Below are 21162 nucleotides of genomic sequence, written 5' to 3'. Positions count from 1 at the left end.
TATGGTTTTCTTCAGTGTGTGTCCTCTGCTGATGGATAACCTGTTCACCTAAAAATAAAAGGTAATTTCAAAACATTACAGACAAGCACAAACATTATGGCCCTGTTTCACAGACAGGGACAGAGCTGGGTAGTAGTTAGGTATTACACATTTTAAATAATGCAATCATGTAATGCAACTACTTTTAGAATTCTTTTAAATTATTTTTGACCTAACTTGTCAAATCACATTGATTTAAATAGGATAATCAAAGTACCATATGGACATAAAAATACAAAGATTAAGTAAATACATTTTAGCTGTTGTTATTAACAGCATGAAGTGCATTAAACATTATATTACATCAAGGTTTCCCAAACTGGTGTTTGTGAAGGAACTGCAGGGGGCTTATGAGTTTAATGAAAAGCTAATAAGGATTTAAATCACTAAATATATATATATATATATATATATATATATATATATTAAATGTTAAAAATATTAAAAATAAAGCATTTTAAAATTAAAAAGCATTTTTTTCAATTAAAAAAACTTACTAATAAAATCTATATTTTATTTGTTTACCTGCATTTCATGTGACCATAACCAATGTCAGAGAACCAATGAACATACAAAAGTGATACTTAATTATTAAAATATTTATTTTAAAATCTCAGGAGTACTTCAAGTAAATATATTAGGTGAAAGAGGATCAAATGACAAAAAAGTTTTTGAATTTGTGCATTTTACTGTTTGAAAGACAAAAGCCTTCCAAAGACATATAAATACATGGTTAAACCTACAGGGTAATGATTCAAACAAAAATTAATGTGTTCATCAGTAGATGCAATGTTCTTAAACCTGGAATTATTTTTGTAAATTATATTTATGTTGCCACCTGACTAATGACTGATCTCTGTGTGAATGTCAACAAAACCTGAAGCCTTTCTAATTGTATATTAGCAGCAGGCTATTTTAGAAAGGAAAATTTAAAAGATGAAAAAGAGGAATTGGGGGAAAATTAAATTCTGAATAATCTATTGTTATTATGTAAATAATCATGTAATCCATAAAAAAGTTACTGTAGTCTGATTACGAGTATTTTAAAATGTAATTTAATCTAATTCCAAGTACTTAATTTTTGGAATCTGATTACGTAATTCAGATTACATGTAATCAGTTACTACCCAGGGGTGCGTTTCCCGAACAACGATGTAACTCGCTGATTAACCACCATAATATGATACATAATTTTGGAAACAAAAATACATAATTAAAATGCATTTTATATTTAGATTGAATAGAATATACAGACAGTACTGCATGTTAGCTTGCTTGTTGTGCCCAAGAGCATGTGTAATTAAGCCCATATGTCTTACAAACAAGAAACTATGCTTCTAACCACAGGTCGAGAACTGTAGTTCCAACCACGTAAGTTTGTGACACTGATTGCGAACGTTCATTTGAACTATGGTTTCGGGAAACACCGAATCGTTGAACTATGCTGGTAACGATGGAACTTGCGACCATAGTTAACGATGCTTTTGGGAAACGCACCCCAGCTTAAATTAGGTTTAAATTAGGACTATAGGTCTTAGTTTTGCTTTTATAAAAATGCTGTGTGCATCTTGAGACAAAACAATGGCACTGACGTATTGTAAGGTATTTCATTGCAAGTTATTTTCAGTTAAGACAGCTCACACTTGCATTTTAGTCTGGGACTTGCCTTAAGCTTTGTCTGTGAAACCGGGTATATAATAGACATTATTTACTTCACTACAACTGTTAAACCTACAAATGTCAATGATTTTTACCATCTTTTGCATCATTGCTTTTTCTGATAATTGTCTTTCCAGTTTGTCTAGTTCCTCCATGGTTTTGAGAGGAAAGACATCATCCTCACGGTCCACCACCAGCAGCACTGGAGCATTGGAACGGCTGTTAGCTGCAAGCGACTGGACCACTGAAGTTAGATGACTGATCTTCATGTCCAGTTCGTTGAGTGCCTCCAGAATTGCCCTCTCAACAGCTGCAACAAAGTAGGTTTATCTGGGAGAGAATTTTTATTAAACTATAAAATGTATAATTTTACAAATTTAGTGTTTCAATTTAACGTACGTGTACATTGATTAGTGATGCAGCTCCATCGTCTCACACCAGAAGCACCTGCAAGCACAAAAAGCTCTTAAATGTGATAAAACTAACACGTTATAAAAATGATGTTGCTAAAGATATGGCTACATGCTTAAAGCCTTGGGCTGATGATACATGGGGCAACTTTTTGGGCAGCGTTGCTGTCAACAGGCAACCAAGTGAGACACAGGGCCCACGACCGATCTAAAGTATCCAAATAGAAATGTGTTACCCATTCTCAACGGGAAAGTGCCCAAGCAACATTTCTCAAAAAAGTTGCTCATCAGCCTAAAACAATTTTATTTTAATGCTTAAAAACTTGTAACTATATTCATTTGATTGCACGTAGTTCCCATGATTAAGCTGGATTAAACTGTAAATCACAGGATCCAGAAAAGTTCAAAAAACACAAAACTATATTTAGGGAAAGTAAAACTGAATTAAAAAAATGAAACAAAACAAAAACAAAGCAGGCTGGAGTGGTAGCCTCGTGGTCAGTGCTTCCATATTGTGGTCAGAGGCATCAAACCATGGGTCCTCTCAGTTTTCTGAGCAAAATGGAAATGAAAATGAATATTATTATTATTATTATTTTTTACTTACTCTGCATTCTTCCTTGATGTGTGGTTGATGGTCTTTGGTCATTAGAGAGTCTCAGGACAGAGAATGTGTTTTCTAATTATACAGAAAAAAATGTTGTATTAGCTTGTGCTGTGACTCATTTGCAATGAATGAGTTTTTGATTTCCTCCATATACTAATTAATGCTTTTTACCTTGAGTGGTAGATGGGTGTTCTTCCCAAGTTTCCAGCTGGTGGTCTGCAAGAAAGAAGCTCTCTCTTAAATGAGCTTAATTGACATTACAAAAGGTAATCTTTCTACTGCTGCAACTGAATTGTGCTCTCTTGCTTTGTATTTTAGCTTTAGTTTTACATTCTTGCTATTCACATTTTCTGTAGTAACCTTAGATGAAATGCTACAGTATTTACCAAAAGTGAGACATTAGGGCTGTGCAATTAATCGCAAGATGAATTGCATTTGATTATGAACGCGATATTGCCTAGCTTGTCAGTGAACTATGGCTCTGTGTACAAACCCGATTCCAAAAAAGTTGGGACACTGTACAAATTGTGAATAAAAACAGAATGCAATGATGTGGAAGTTTCAAATTTCAATATTTTATTCAGAATACAACATAGATGACATATCAAATGTTTAAACTGAGAAAATGTATCATTTTAAGGGAAAAATAAGTTTATTTTAAATTTCATGGCATCAACACATCTCAAAAAAGTTGGGACAAGGCCATGTTTACCACTGTGTGGCATCCCCTCTTCTTTTTATAACAGTCTGCAAACGTCTGGGGACTGAGGAGTTCAGGAATAGGAATGTTGTCCCATTCTTGTCTAATACAGGCTTCTAGTTGCTCAACTGTCTTAGGTCTTCTTTGTCGCATCTTCCGCCAAATGTTTTCTATGGGTGAAAGATCTGGACTGCAGCTGGCCATTTCAGTACCCGGATCCTCCTTCTACGCAGCCATGATGTTGTAATTGATGCAGTATGTGGTCTGGCATTGTCATGTTGGAAAATGCAAGGTCTTCCCTGAAAGAGACAACGTCTGGATGGGAGCATATGTTGTTCTAGAACTTGGATATACCTTTCAGCATTGATGGTGCCTTTCCAGATGTGTAAGCTGCCCATGCCACACGCACTCATGCAACCCCATACCATCAGAGATGCAGGCTTCTGAACTGAGCGCTGATAACAACTTGGGTTGTCCTTGTCCTCTTTAGTCTGGATGACATGGCGTCCCAATTTTCCAAAAAGAACTTCAAATTTTGATTCGTCTGACCACAGAACAGTTTTCCACTTTGCCACAGTCCATTTTAAATAAGCCTTGGCCCAGAGAAAACGCCTGCGCTTCTGGATCATGTTTAGATATGGCTTCTTTTTTGACCTATAGAGTTTTAGCCGGCAACGGCGAATGGCACGGTGGATTGTGTTCACCGACAATGTTTTCTGGAAGTATTCCTGAGCCCATGTTGTGATTTCCATTACAGTAGCATTCCTGTATGTGATGCAGTGCCGTCTAAGGGCCAGAAGATCACGGGCATCCAGTATGGTTTTCCGGCCTTGACCCTTACGCACAGAGATTGTTCCAGATTCTCTGAATCTTTGGAGGATATTATGCACTGTAGATGATGATAACTTCAAACTCTTTGCAATTTTTCTCTGAGAAACTCCTTTTTGATATTGCTCCACTATTTTTCGCTGCAGCATTGGGGGAATTGGTGATCCTCTTGCCATCTTGACTTCTGAGAGACACTGCCACTCTGAGAGGCTCTTTTTATACCCAATCATGTTGCCAATTGACCTAATAAGTTGCAAATTGGTCCTCCAGCTGTTCCTTATATGTACATTTAACTTTTCCGGCCTCTTATTGCTACCTGTCCCAACTTTTTGGGAATGTGTAGCTCTCATGAAATCCAAAATGAGCCAATATTTGGCATGACATTTCAAAATGTCTCACTTTCAACATTTGATATGTTATCTATATTCTATTGTGAATAAAATATAAGTTAATGAGATTTGTAAATTATTGCATTCCTTTTTTATTCGTAATTTGTACAGTGTCCCAACTTTTTTGGAATCGGGTTTGTATTAACTGCCACTCCATTTGAAAATAGGTGATGGTGATTTGGTGCCAAACTGGTTTCACAGAACTGGCTTTACTGACGAGATGTGAATGATAATCACATGCGATTAATTGCACAGCCCTATGAGACATACAACTTACGTGGTGTTCTGTCTTGGTTGGCACTTGAAGGTCTCAGCACAGAAAATGCATTTTCCGATGGATTGCACAGAAAATGCTGAATTACCTAATGTGAGGATCATGTGTGCAGTAAATGTCCTTTTGATTTCTTTTACCAAATACTAATTAATGCTTTTTTTTACCTTGAATCTTAGGTGAGTGTTCACCCCAAGCCTCTTGTGGCTCGTCTGCCTGGGAGAAGCTCATGGGATCATCTGGAGCTGAGAATGATGGTACTGGTAAATTTAGTTTGTGAAAAGTAATTTTACATGACATTTTAATTTTTAATGGCTGGTTTTCATTCATTAAAGAGAATTGCAACATCTGACATTAGGCAGAATAAGCACATGACTAAACATCTACAGTGTGTGCATAATCATTACGCATTCATATATCTGATCAAATTTTTTTCCAAGTACATTTTCCCAATTACAAACCATATCACATAACCACACTACTAAAGTCTTATGCAGTTAATATCTTTTCTTCTCAACCTGTTTTTTGTGACCCTGCTACACCAAGGACCATTTCTTGTCCAATGGTCACACCTCAGTTTTGCAATTGCTATAGTGTTGCATCTTTCTCCTGGGAATTTTATTTTATTTATTTTTTACTTTAAATTGTGAGTTAAATCTCTTTTTCTTTTTTTGCCAATTTTACCTGTAAAATAAAAAATGCTTATTTTTGCACACCGGAAAGTCTCAAAACAGGCCTGCTGTGGCTTTTCCATGGCCCTTTGGTGGTGATTAACAAATGCTGTTGAAAGAATTGGTATGTACAGTCTTGGCCAAAAATTTCGGCACCCTTGGTGGAACATTCATTAGCATGGCACAAAGTGCTTGAAACCAATAAATATCAGTTTTCTAAATTTAAAACTTACGATTGCTGAAAGAGTTCACTGCTTTGCTTGATGTAAGCAGAGGTCGTACAACAGGACCTGAAAAAAAAAATAGTGCTCAGCAGTCACACACACTTATGTCCAGCAGTCATTTGACTGGTTTTATTGTATTTTTACCTTTTGTCTTGATGTGTTTTAGGGTTGTTAGAGCTTTTGGTGCAGGCGGGACTTTTGGTGCAGGCGGAACTTTTGGTGCAGATGGAACTTTTGGTGCAGGCGGGACTTTTGGTGTAGGTGGAGCTTTCTCTCTATTAATTTTCTTTTTTTTTGTGGGGGGTATCATAAGGCTCATCATCTGATGAGTATATTTTCTTTCTAAGGGCAAAATAAGGGATTTAGATTATTTTACAAAGCTGGATTACATACATAACACTGGCATGTTTGTCAGTTGAAAGAAAAATTATATTACAAAGCTGGATTATATAGATAATAACACTGGCATGTTTGTCAATTGGAAAAAAAACTTTAAAAAAACAATGAGAACAATGTAATTTTGTCTCGCAATTCAAACTCCAAAAAGGGTGCATGCTACTGTACTTTCTGTGGTATATATACAAGTCTTCTGATACTGTTCAGTAACTTAAGAAGGTTAGGAAAAGGCCAAAATATAGTGTAAAAAAAAACTGAATCTGGCACAATTCTTGCTTTGCATGTGGCAAAAAATTGGCACAATTGACCCTTCGCAGGAAGTTTGATTGACAGGTGATCTGACCAATCATAAGGTAAAATCTGCGATTGTAGTCCGACAAACAAACCAGACCGGAGAGTAACGACCGGATTAACGTCAGAGGACTAAACTAATTTTTGTATTGACGTCTTTTCGTGTTAAAACAAGATACCTTATGATGCTCATACAAGTTTATTTTATGCTGTAACTAGTAAAGAGGAAGAGGTGATCAGTTCACGTACCACTTAAGCTGATTTATTGTTTGAAAAATGAAAGGATTAAAGCTGAGGCTTTCTCTCATACTTGAAGGAACCTGCTCTGTCTTGTCTGCTGGTGCAATGACATTTTCTTCTTTGCCGCCGCAATGTATTTTTCACTGCTTGAGAACAGGATGTGTGGCGTGAGAGTGTCATGGCTTGTTGGACATAGCAACAGTAACTAAGGGTGAAGGGTCTTTGAAAAGGGTCAATTGATGACACATTAGTAACTGAACATACCTGGTTTCTAATTGTGAATGACATGTGAAAGCTGGGGCTGAATTCTAGATTATAAATAAATAACTTAAATTTATCTTTGTTGCTCACATAAACTTTGTATAGCTTCAGAAGAAGCTATTTTCAAAGTGAATTATGCATTTTTACAACTTACTTGTGCATTCTTTTTAAAGAAACTTCAGATTCTGAGATGTCAGAAGTGTAGCATGCCCTTTTCCATTTTTTGGAAATATTGTCAAAAGATGCTGAAAGAACCAAAGTATGTGAACTTAATTCATAAAAATTAATCCATGGAATGTCATGTATTACTGATTTTACCATCTGTTTTAATGTTTATTTAAAGTGTAGTTTAACCTGCTTACTCGACTCGTGTAGAATTCTGGCCTGATGCTTGGTCCAACCCTTATCTGGCTGTGGTGCCTCCATAGACCTGACGCTCTTCAGTAACCGGTCCAACTCTTTGTATGGAGGCCACCACGAGTGGCCATCTGAGTACCAGGACTTTGCTACAGGACCGGTACTCCCTTCTCCGACGAACTCCACTATCAGGTACATGTTTTTTTTGTTTTTTTGGCTGCAACAACCTAGAGCCCCATAATGTGTAACACCTATTACATTTCAGTTGTTCATATGCATTATCTAATTACCCAAAATAAATGTAGCAAGTTAAAAAGGAAAAAAGATATTAACACACACACACAAAATGCATTGCACTAACCTGCCAAGCCAAATGCAGTGGTTCTCAACTCCAGTATTGGAAGACCCTTGCATTGCACATTTTTGATGTCTTTTACATGTGATTCAACTCATCATATAATAGAAGCTCCTTAAACGGAATAGAGCATGTTAGATGAGAGAGACATCCAGAATGTGTAGTGTTATGGGTCCCCAAGATTGGAATTCAGAATCACTGGTTTAATGTCTAAATAAATACACATACCTTGTTTTTGACAGAGAGTGTGAACTGTGGATATCGTTGTTGAGTGAGTGTGGTTGACTGTAGAGAACTCTCTGTAATTGGGGAAGTAATATAACAGGTAATGTCAGTTTTGTCATTTTGTTTAAAGTATTGGACCTAAATGTGTGCCTAGAAATAGCATACAAAAGCTTAATAATATGTGTGTGGTCTTTTGTCCTCTTTTTTTTTTTTTTTTTTGAAGGGTTCGATACCTGAAGAATTTATCTCTAATTCTAACCAGATGATGATTGTTGAATGAGGGTTGGGACTAAACTGGAAAGAACGGCCAAAATGTCAATATTTAATGTAAAAATATATATATATTTTTGATCTGCCCAAAATTTAATGTCATAGGACAGTGAGTGTCATCAGAACAAATTTTGAAGGATATTTTTTAAGATGGACCCAGAATAATACTAAATAATCTTTTACAGTTATCTATACAAAATTGTTTAGTCTTTTAAGGGCCTATGTATGCCCAGTTCTATTCCTAAGGATTATTATTACTACTACTACTACTACGGTACTTATTATTATTATTATTATTTTTTTATACGTTTCAGGGATTTTTGTTTCTGCTACCAAGATATGATGATTTAAGTGGACTTGGTGACCAATAAATAGAAACAGGATGAAACTTAAAAAAAAAAAAAATCTAGCCATAAAATTTTTATGTTTCATCGACTAAACAAATAAATAAACGATGAGCCATTTCTGTGCATGGATATTATTCCTCCATCTTTCACCTACACTGACGCTAAAAAGAAGATTATGGGAAAAGCAGATGTCATTAATATTCATTAACTAATTTCCATAGCTATTCTTAGTTAAAATATTATTTAAGATATCAGTAATTCTATTTTCACTAGTTGCATGGGCAATTTCTGATATCAACTGCATTTACTGATATCAATAATTACTTTGATACTCTTAAAAAAAGTGAATTCATGATATCAAGAATTCAATTAGTATGTTATGATGAATCTGGCAAATCAGAGATGCAGGATGCTAGTTTTTATTTATTTATGTATTTATTTATTTAATTTCATTTTTATTTATTTTTTAAATTAACCCTTTTATGTATTCATTAAGACATCACTAACATGCTGCATGATGTTGCTTTAATTGATCTAAACCCAAATACTGAGAGGTATCTGACAGTCAGTCAAAATATATACTCACAAAGCCAAAGACGCTCTCGAGATATGGCTCTGAAAAGAGCCTTTGGGGTGTATGTAGCTGCTGTAGACACAAGCAAAAGAGAGAAAAAGAAGAATGAATATGAGTGAGATATGTCTGAACAAATGGAAATGTTTTCAGTTTCATCAGTGATTATTGATTAATTAGCATGTTATGATGAATCTGGCAAATCACAGACGCAGGATGCTAGTTTTTATTTATGCATGTACATATTACTATTTTCACTTACAACAATCAGACGGCAATCGACACTGAAAAAAGAAAGAAGATAATAATTATTTTCATGATAGTCTAAATAGATATTGAATTCCCATAGTTTATGAAGGCTCATAGACCTTACAGCCCACTAACAAATAAGCCACAGTAAGATGCATTTTCATTCTTGAGAATCACAACAATAATAATAACTATTATTATTATTATTATGGTTTTTACAAAATGAGGGATGACCGATTTCATCTAATCAGGTATCAAGGTTTATGAGTCTCTCTCTCTCTCTCTCTCTCTCTCTGTCTCTTAATAATATCTTCATTATTCATATTTAAAGTAGTGCGTTGTCACAGGTTTAACTGCGAGCGCGTGAGCTCTGTCTCTCACACACACGCACCTAGAGAGAGAGAGAGAGAGAGCTCACGCGCTCGCAGTCAAACCTGTGACAACGCAATACTTTAAATATGAATAATGAAGATATTATTAAGAATAATTGTATAATTGGTCTTTTTTAAGTAACGTTAACATAACAGATAGCCCTCAAACAAAAGAGCGTCTCTCAAACGGAGCGGATTGGTTCCATTAGCAGTGACGTCACACTGCTGTAACGGCATTAACGGTGTTTAACGGCGCTGATGAGCGAACTTTATATTAAAAGACGGAAAATCGTTCTTTGTGTGAGACACAAAGTGTCTTTGTGTGTACATTTACCAGAAAAGACAGTCATAACATGCAATTTTATGGGTTTCATGAGTGAAAAAGCCTGCTATTTATTTTAGTGGTTATTCTCCTCAGAAAAACGAACTGTTCCCTCAGGACCGTTTGTATTATAATTACTTATAATTAAATTGTATTTTTTCTTTATAGTTTGAAATGTCATTTACTTTTGTTGTCAGCCCATACTTTTAAAAAGTAATTTAACTAAATTGGTTAAGTAAAAAGTAATTCACCTGAGGAAAACGCACTGCTGGGAAGTCAATCAAAGGGGAGTCAGGTTGTGCGCGCGGTGGGCACAGACCCCGGCTTATATAGGCCCGGTGCCCTGCTTCGCGGGCTTGGCTCGCAACTAAGAATTTAAATGTTGAGAGAAAATTTTATTAATGTTCATTTTTTTTAAAATGTATGTACAATTATTTAATGACACACTGCGTTAACTTGGTATTAAACGTCAAAAAATCATAGGGTTTTCAAATAGTGTGGTGTTTGTGTTTTCATACTATATATATATTATATATATATATTACTACTTTCTTTATATATTTACTACTTTTCTTCCCAGTTTGAGTCCCTCTTTGTTAAATATAATTGAGCAACCCCATAGGTGGCGATGTACGCACGCGAGTCGCCAATTAGCCAATGGATGAAGAAGAGCCGCGCATTAGTCACGCGGTCTCTTCACTGTGTGTGAGGTACTCTGATGGTTGAGAGGTAAGCACAGTAAGATAGGTGGAAATGCATGGTTTTATGATAGTATGTTTGTCATTGGTGGGATTGTAACATTTTTAAAAGTTAACTAATTTTAAACAGTTTTACCCGACTATATTTTGCAGCACCGCGTTTTGTAACCAACCGCGGTGCGTCGTCTATTTGGAGTTAGCAACAGAGATAGCCTAACATATGATCCCAAATCAACTCCGATACACAAATGCATAGCAAAATTCTTAATTTAAATAATATTTTTTTAATTTACATGTATGCAATACTATAAATCCATTAAATTCCAAACCCATGTGACCTAAAGACTTCAAAGCATGTGCAAATTATTAAGAAAGTTATTCACTAAGCCTTGTGCAATATAGAATATTAAGAATAATAATAATATTTATTGCATTTTGCTATGAAAGGGACATTTTCTTGAATATTTCTTAATGAAGACATTAAAGGGATCATTCTTAAAAAAAAAACTAGCATCCTGCATCTCTGATTTGCCCGATTCATCATAACATGCAAAAAAAAAAAAAAAATATATATATATATATATATATAAATTGCTTTGATTTATAGGGATTAAACTAATAAACTATTTTGACTAGTGACTTTACCATTTGTTTTAATAATGTTTATTTAGAGTGTAATTTATTCTGCTTACCTGACTCATGCAGAATTCTGTCCTGATGTTTGGCTGTGGTTCCTCCATCATCACTCTTCGGCAAATGGTCTTTGTATGGAGGCCACCATGATCTATACAGATCTAGTTGTCTCTTCTCCCACAAACTCCACTTTCAGGTATGTTTTTTCTTTGTTGTTGTTTTTTCAACAACATTGACTGTATTTTTCCATGCCAAAACTTAGGGCTGTGTGATATTGAAGAAAAATGCATTATGCGATTGCGATAACTTGTAAAATAATTAGATATTTGATATGCAATTCAATAATGCTTAAATTGTGTAAAATAAACATAAACATGTAAGTATATTTAAAATCTGAAAACTTTATAACTCATGTTAATGTTCACATTCTTTTTGTGAGAAGAAAGCATGCCCACAACTTCTGAACAGCTGTAGCATTACATAAAAAGTGCCATTTTAATATAAGTGTAAACCAGGGGGTTTAGGGTTTCAGGGAGGCCCAAATTACAGTCAGGTCCATAAATATTGGGACATCGACACAATTCTAAAATTTTTGGCTCTATACACCACCACAATGGATTTCAAATGAAATGAACAAGATGTGCTTTAACTGCAGACTGTCAGCTTTAATTTAAGGGTATTTACATCCAAATCAGGTGAACGGTGTAGGAATTACAACAGTTTGCATATGTGCCTCCCACTTGTTAAGGGACCAAAAGTAATGGGACAGAATAATAATGTAGGTTTGTAATAATGTAATATTGTAGGTTTATTTAACAGCAGAAATTAATCAAATGTAAAAATTAAACACTGCTTAGTCTTCACTATATGAATGAAATGCACACTGATTCTCATGAAAGCTACAAATGATATTCAGTCATGAGCAGTGAGAGATTTTCTCTTTGTCTTTTGTTGTTTGATTCATATTAAGCACACAGAAGGAAACAGGTTTATTTGGTTGCTGTAAATTTAAGTGCTTCAATATTTTGTTACACACACTTTCTGAACTGTTTGGTCCACTTAACCAACTTATCTGACTGTTTATGTGAATACTCACCAAGACAGGAATTTTCACATAATTTTGGGTAGGACCGCACGATATATAAAAATTTCAAATTTACATATCACCAGTATACCTAGTAACTGCATGACTTTAATGCTTCAAAAGATTACAAAAAGTCCAAAAAAGATTTAGGTCGACGCAGAGAGCAGACTATATTGGATCTGACAGTAATGACACAACACACAAGTGTGAGTAACTGTTTTCATTACGTGGTCACTATTGCTTTATCTGTTATTACAGATCATTTGATATGAGTATTTATGCGTTTTTAATCTAAATCACTGCAGAGACTGCAGGGTTGCCGCGGGTTGTAAAAGGTAGTAAATCAAATTATGCCAAATTAAGGCCAGTAAAAAGTAGTAAGCGTCATCTGACGAGGTAGTAAATTTACGCGACGTGTACGTTGGGCGCCGCGCGCGCCTAGAGCGGTTCAAGCTGGTACCTGACGCCGGTTTCACACTGCAAGCGTAAGCAGCGCATATTTTTTTCGGCGCCCATGTTAACGGATGAGAGCGTTCACACAGCACGCAGGGGCGGCGCGGCAGCGCGTAGCAGGAGCGGCAGTGCCGCGATCGTTTCGGCGCTGAGTCTATTTTTGCTGCGCTGCTTACGCTCAATTAAAGTGACAAAGCATTGATTATGGACAAAATACACACGAAAAAGTGAAATTGTTCCCCAGAATGTAAATTAATTACATCTACTATGTTGTAAATAGTGTAAACTTCAGTAAAAAAAAAAAATTGTATATATTACAAAAAACTAAATAAAATAAAGTTTGTGTTCTAATCACTAAAATTAGTTTAAATAATTTATACTGTTATTTCAGCTTAAGTCACTGGTTAATTGTATTAATTATATTAGCCTATATGTGTTATAACTATATAGTAAGTTGCCATAAGAACAGGTGTCATGTTGACATCATGATGACGGTACTAGTGCTAATGCAAAGAAGACAATCATGGACGACACTTGTCTAATCGTGGAGGTTGAGAAGCATACAGTTATTTATGATCCTCATAATTTACTATATAAAGACTTGCAGGCGAAGGAAAAAGCATGGGAGGATGTTGCATCAGCACTCGGTGCAGAAAGTACCTTTCTTACTTTTTTGTTTTCAATTTTTGTCTGTGGTGGAAAGTTCCTCTGACCAAGGAGCTCTTGGCATCTGCTGCTTCAGCAAGGTCACAATACAGGCTGTACCTTGATAGTGAGCGGAAAAAAAGGAGAGTGCCACACAAGAGCTGAAGAGGAAAGCAGCAGAGAAAGAGCTGGAGGACCTCCGGAACCAGCGGCAGGTACTCTGTAGTGTGTGCCATTCACTTGAGAATGAAGCCGACAAGTGTGCAGAGATGGCTGAGGGAAAGGCAGGAACAAAGATGGCTGAGCTCATCAAAAAATCCAACTCTCTTCGAAGAAGGCACAAGGACAAAAAAGCAGAACTTCTCCAAGTGGAAAAATTTATCGAAGAAAAGGCCGCACAGCTGAGGCACTTGTGATCCTGCCTTAGCAACTTTTATGTTTGTTGTTAATTCAATTAATTGTTTATGCTCTCTCTCGATCTCTTTTTCTCTCTCGGTGTTGGACAGTGCTTGTGTCCAGTGTTGAAGTTATTTGTTTGTTAATGAAATACTGTTATTATAGTGTAAAATTGCACTTTATTATTACACATTGTGTAGCTGTTCATTCTAAAGGTCCAGTCTGTCTTCTAATTTTTATGTAATTGTTACTCTTTGACATATTGAGTAAAACCTATGGACCAAGGCCTGTTGTGACATCTTGATTAATCCCAGTCCTATGGTAGAGTTCCCTCTTACTTGAATGTAGCTCACTCACTTGCCCTAACACACGTGCACACTCACATACACCTGGTTCTCTATCTCTCTCCCTCCCAGTGTTGAAATTAAGTTATAATTACCTCATTAAATTGTGATAAAATGTTATTAATTCATTTTGGAAAGATATTTAATGTCTTTACTTGTCACTTAACACTTTACACTGCTACAGTTGAAGTTTGAAGCCGTGTTGGTAGTAAAAATATTTTGATGGTAGTAAAATAGGTAGTAAAAAGGTAGTAAATTCAATTAAAGAATCTCTGTATAAACCCTGGACTGTGAAGGACGTATACTGTCAAACATACACAACTCTTAGCCAATCATAGCAGTGGTTGTTTACTTCTGAGTCTACAATCCTCCACAGCTATTCAGACAGAGCGCCCTGATGAGGGGGGTTAAAAACAGGACAGAAAATAGCCTATTACTTCTACATTATGATGTTTTTTTTATGTAAAAATCTTGATAACATTGTAAGTGGACCTCAGAGAACAGTACAAAAAAATAAAAAAACAAAGGCAGTTCATGACCCTTTTAAGCATTATAGTATTGAATATTGCATTATTTAGTGAGTTATGTTGCATTTTTCTTCATTATCGTGTAGCCATACTTAATTGCAATCTTACAAACTACTCAAACTTTCAGGAAAGATGTTTTTAGATAAAAACTGACAATGAATCAAGGGAGGTGAATCAATGGACTTGATTCATTGTCAGAAATGGCAAGATTTGGAGCCAAATTACAGGAGGGTAAAAATGACTTTAGAAAGCTGGCTGCATCTTTATATTATTTTTACACAGAGCAACAGAGAAGCTAAGGCAGCGGTCTCAAACTCAGTTCCTGGAAGGCCACTGTCCTGCGGGGTTCATCTACAACTCTAATTAAAAGGTTTGTTCACACAATGTCGTAATTGTGATGTCAGATTTCAGTAAAAAGTGTTTATGTCCTCAGAGTTTATAATTGCAGCTTGTAAAATGAGTTTTCTGAGAGCTCCTGCTTGTATCATGTGACCTCTGTACCACCTGACCTCTGCAGATCCATTTAGCCATTGATAATGATGCCATAGAAATGCATAATTTCCTTTCCGAGGATGTAAACGGTTCTAAATAGAATATCACATGTTGCCATCTTGAGCCTACGGTAATTACAAGATGGCATGAACGCAGCAAAACACACCTGATCCAGTTAATCAAGGTCTTCAGTACACCTGTAAACTTCCAGGTGGGTGAGTTGGACTTAAACTCTGCAGGACAGTTTCCCTCCAGGAGTTTTCTTTTTTACACTGAAATATTCTTACAGTCAGATTTTTTTCACATTTGGATTCCCTATCTTAATAGAAAATCCAGTACTCACACACTGTCTGAGAAGTGCTTGTAGACTTTGGGTTTGTCCAACAGGATAAGTACTGCATTGAGTTCTTTATCAAGGCTTATTGCATTTAATTTCAGTTCAGATATGTATTGTCATCCATGCATTGTTTTTAAATTGCTCTAACATGTCAATAGCTTTAAGTAGTCTTGTGCTGCATTGAATATATTTACATACCACTATAAAAACAATACAGCAATAAAATCTTTGAGTAGACACTCTTATTGCCACCTCAATATATATTTTCATACCACCCAACCCTAAAATAACTTATGTCTTTATCAGGGTCTGGTGACAACTAGGGGGTGTCGACAAACTTCCAATGAGGACCATTAGACCACTTGAGATGAATTACCTCATATGAGCAAGCTTTAATGTTGTAAAGCAGATTTTGAGCTGATCTCCTTCATTCTGCCGCCAGCACACCACAACCCCTGGGTGCACCAGCGGTGGAAGTTACGGGCCAAACTTTTGGGTGAGGACCTTTCTCCCACTTTCCACCACTAAACCTCTTCCTATGTAAACAGTTGTTTAGCGCACTTTTGTCTATATTTAAATGGTTATTTTTTTAGGCTGTAGCCATTGATTATTTTAATAATCAAATAATGTTTTAGATTAATTGAATAAAATGACACATTTTCTATAAATTTATTTTATAATTCTAAATTATAAAATAAAGTTTGTCCAGAGTTGAATAGTAGAAGACAGTTTAACCCAATTCATTATAAAAAATAAAGAAAAGTAAAGAAAAACAAAAGGACAAACTGTTCAGACTCATAGGTAGGCTGTGTTCACACTGTCACTATTTGGGAGTAACAACTGCATTCACTTACAGATGTGAGTCTCAGTGTTCTCTAACCCTAACTGAAGTCAAGCAGTATTCTATTTGTGATTATTACCTCTAATTATAGCAACGGTGAGTAAAGTACTATCAAAGATGGTGACAGCCGTACTACTAAAAGCCTTAACACAATTGGCACAACAAGAGTCCAGTCAAGGCATGACTTCATCTGTTAAATCTGCACCAGCAGCATCTTTTATAACTGACTCGAATAATCCTATCTACTCCAAATACAGAGCACAAAACTTGAAAGGAGCAGAGAAAGTGCTTCAATAAACACATTGTGTGTGGTTTTCCCTGTCAGATGCTTCGACAGATGCGTGTTTCTCCAGTGCATAACTTACATTTGATGGTTGTGTCCTTCTCTAATTTTGGAAATAATTGAAGAGATAGGAGTGTAATAATTCTGACTAAAACTGACATTTTTCTAAAATATTTAATTTAAATGTAGGTTTAATATTCTACATGTTGTATTTATGAGAGCAGTAACTGTAAAGGGGGTATACATGTAATTACTACAGTTGATACATGTAAAACAATTGCTTAGCAGCTATGTTAATTTACTATATTCAGAAAATACATGTATATACATGTGAATACCAGTTAACCAGTCTGTTTTGTTTTTAGCATTTTAAATGTCTTATGTTTTAAAATGGCGGGCAAATAACTTTTTGTTTTAGAATCTGATGTTTATATTTTAACCCTTTTTTTTTGCGAATGTGTAGCACAGCCTACATAAATACATTCACTATGTTTGTTTTCTTTGACTTCAGTTTTCACGTTGTTTGGAGGACAAAATTGGGCAAGATATAGGGGCCCACTGAAATTCTTAATCTTTAATTTGTAAGCAGGATTTTCTGATTGCTCATTACAGGATTAAGTCCCTTGTACCTGCATCAGTCTAGCAGTTGTAACAATCCTTTAATGGTTGCATACTTTTTATTTTTTTTTATTTTCAGTTATGAGCTAAATGAGAGAGCCAAAATCTGTTTATTTCTGCTTGTCTTAGATCAGTTTGGAGGACACATACATGGGGCAGTTTTGGATTATTTTCTGTGTGCTGTTTAATGTATGATAGTTGGAATGTTGTTCAGTTTTATTCATTACTGTCAGCTTTCACCGCAATACTGTTAAATGAGCGATTATCTCTATCAAACCATCAAACATGGACCTTAAAGGGATGGTTCACCCAAAAGCTTTATTCAAATAAATTAATATTGTGACAATCATGTTCATCAGTCTGATTTCAGTCTGATCTAGTACAGAGGTTGTTGACAGTATTGTGTGCATGTTGCTGCATTGTACATAGTGTTCACTGCCCAATATGGTGTGATTGTTTACACCTTCAGTAACTTGTTTATTATTTCCTTATAAAATGCTCTAACATCTTTTTGCATTTCTTTTCTCCACCAGACACCCTAGGAAATGGTTCATCCTAAGATGCACAGATCTACCATCATTCCCACACCCATCTTGCAACAAAGTTTCATTAAGTGCAGTCTATAACCAGTGTTTGCCATGCACGGTCTGCTTCTTGTTTATTGCAGATGTTATGGATTATTCTATTAGAGATCTTTATACTCTTTATTTGAGACTGTTATTATGTAGAGACTATGTTGTGAATAAAGTCAACTCACCTCGGTGCTTTTAGCAGTTAATACATTAAAGTGTGTCCTTATGTGTTTTATTATTTAAAGATTGTTATAAAGTTTATTACAGGCTCAGTGAATTTTCTTTAACTAGAAAATAAAGTGTACTGCAAACTGTCATAATCCAGTCTGGGACATTTGTCAGTATTACTAATTCTGAGAGTCATCAAATCAAATGGACATTTGTGTAGTGTTTCATCCAAAGGCTTCTTCCTCATTTAGTTAAACATCAAGGGTTTTCTGTGCCTTTGTCACCTTTAACTTACTCATTGGAGAGCATTATTTGCAACAAAATATGAATGATATGTATTACACTATATTTCAATGCACAGAATGGAGTCAAAGAACCACCTGACACAAACCGTTCACCTTCATACAGACCATGTTATAAATTGAAGTGTTACTCAAATTTTCAAGCTTGTAATGTTAAACAGTTGAAATTGTAAGCAGCAGTCAAGCTTGGTCTAATTTATGCTTTCTGCAAGATGACAGACAAGGACTGTAAACCAACGATAAAGTAGGTATAATTATAGTTAGCTTGAAACAAGGGTCACTTCAAATAAGAAACTGGGCTGGCATTTTTTGCATGTATTTTTGTCTATGGAGGGATCAAGCAAACAAAGGGATAGATGGTCAAACAAACAGATTTAAAGGCTGGTTGTGCATGATGGGTTTCAAAGAGTTTTTCTGTGTGAGTTTGTTGTTGTATTTGTATTTTATTATAATGTCTTTGGACGCGAGCGGTGCGATGCACGCTACAAGAGAAACCCCATAATCACTATCGTCTGGATGCGACGCGACTCATTATATTTCTAGCATAATCCAAGCTCTTTGCAACAACGGTTGCGTCTGGTGTTACATTAAAAACCCCAGTTCTACTGATTCGTCTGCTTGACTTGATCCATCGCTGAGTGCACGGCAGCACGTACTTTCAAATGTTGAATATTCATCGTATAGACGTCATATAGAGGTAAAGGTGACGACTCATTAACAACAAAAAACGTTCGATCGAATGCGACGTTTATCAGATGCTACGATCTTTCACAGACGTCTCCACGACGTACCTGTGCTATCTGGGAAGCGACATTAGCTGAGATCCTAGGATCTTTGGTGAATGAAAAGGCCTGGCACAAACTTAGGTTAGGTGTCCTTAGAAGACTTCTAGCTCAACATCCCCATCTTCTCAGAATCTAAAAGAAACTAGACTGGGGCAGGGCATTGATGTGATTTGCCTTTATCTTCTGTCAAGGTCACACCTCTCGGGGGTCAAAGAGCCAATGATGACTTGCACTTCTGGAGGGAAAGTTTACACCTTTTTGTCTCCGAACATGGTAATTTGCATATGTAACTGGATTGGATGTTGATGCAAAGACTACTAAAGGTTCTTAGAACACTAATATGTTGCATAGGTATAAACATATAATATACACTCTCAATTAGATCATCCAAAGACAAATTCATAGAGACTTAACATGGTACAGGTAGTGATTCTATCATAAGCATGCATAAAACTACAATACAGAAGACAATATACAAGAACAGTAATGATATACACAATGACCTGAGGATATGTGATAGGAAGATCAAAGAAAGGTTTGTCTGTGAATGAGTCCATTTATATGGGATTGTGTGTCTTTCCTATGGGTAAATTAACGGAGAGTTGCTCTGACCGCATTCCTTTGGGCAATAAAACCAGTGTTTTCAGCATTGGTTGCCATGGAACCAGTGGCCTGTTCTGCCTTTCTGAGGTGTAAGCCACATTTCGGGGGAAGGGTCCATAGACCCTCATAGTTGGCTTGTTGATTGAGGGGTGTTACGTAGTATTTGTTAAATCTAACAAACAAAATTGTGTTTCTGATTGGTCCAGATGCTACAAGAGTGACGTCAACGCCACTCTTCGACTGATTGGCTAGAGGAGGAGCTGTCAATCTAGAGCCGTTTTGTCAATCTAGAACTAGTGAATCAATGGTGACGCTTAAACCTGCCCTGATTTACATGAAACTCTAACCGAGACACTCCATATGTGGTGCTTTATTGGAAGAATTTGGTTGATTATATTGATTGGAAATCAATATACAGACTCTGCCTTTGAAATACATAACTAAGTTAGAGAAATATAATTCAAATTGTTACACAGATTTTATCCAGCTAAAGTGTTTTTGTAAAGGTTTAAATCAGACATAGATACAAGCTGCTCTTTTTGTGGTGCCCCTAGTGAAACTGATATTTATCTTCTGCGACTGACCTCACACGCAGCTATTTTGGATTGAATTTTCCAGTGTTTTTAATCGTAATGTGCTCCTGGGTGTCTCTTTGTTTTTTAAGGATATACTGTTCGACTTCTTTAATATACAAAAAGATAAAATCAATGAAGACTTTATTATTAATCTATATTACTTCTTGCAAGATTTCATATTCACCGCAGCAAATTCATGCATCAAAATCCTTTATTATTTTTGAAAAAGTGGTTCAACAGTGTATCCAAGAGATGAACATCCGATTTAAAGAAAATTTTTCAAAGGAAGATCGAGAAGTTTGTGCTAAGTTGTGGCCAAAAGTGCAAGAAGCCAGGAAAAAAATGGGAAGAGAGCCTTTCAAAGAGAAGGCTATACACTTACTGATGGACTCAGGGTTGACCCGTAACTGATGATCCCATTAAGGTAACACTCAGGCTCCTGTTAAAGTATCCAAGGTTTGCTGCATATCAGATGGAAATAATCTGATGAAACCGTATAAGAAAAGGTGTTTAACATTGCATAAACCAACTTTCTCTCACTGAGAAAGAAGCTTTGCAGCATATGTGGGCTTGGTTTCTCTTCATTTGCTCAGAAGCACTAGCACAGCATTAGTGCTCATTGAAGCCCTAAACAAAGCATGCTGTGCACTGAAGCTCGAACATGACTTGCTGTGCCTAGAACTTGTAACACACTGAAAAGGCTATTTCTGTATTGCAAATAAGATTTCATTTCATAAGTTAGAAACATCCTTC

The 21162-nt window shown here is 35.9% G+C and overlaps 1 long non-coding RNA gene across 1 annotated transcript; it reads left to right on the top strand.

Annotated features, from left to right (window-relative positions):
• The first annotated feature begins 10712 nt into the window (after nucleotides 1-10712).
• LOC306876621 lies at nucleotides 10713-18617 on the top strand. The gene is made up of 4 exons (XR_013784842.1): nucleotides 10713-10782; nucleotides 11457-11580; nucleotides 15969-16158; nucleotides 17938-18617. It is a non-coding gene; the product is annotated as an uncharacterized lncRNA (long non-coding RNA).
• The last annotated feature ends 2545 nt before the right edge of the window (nucleotides 18618-21162 follow it).

Source organism: Barbus barbus (genome assembly GCF_936440315.1).
Source record: "Barbus barbus genome assembly, chromosome: 11".
Taxonomy (NCBI): Eukaryota; Metazoa; Chordata; class Actinopteri; order Cypriniformes; family Cyprinidae; genus Barbus; species Barbus barbus.
This window is presented reverse-complemented; position numbering and strand designations above follow the sequence as displayed.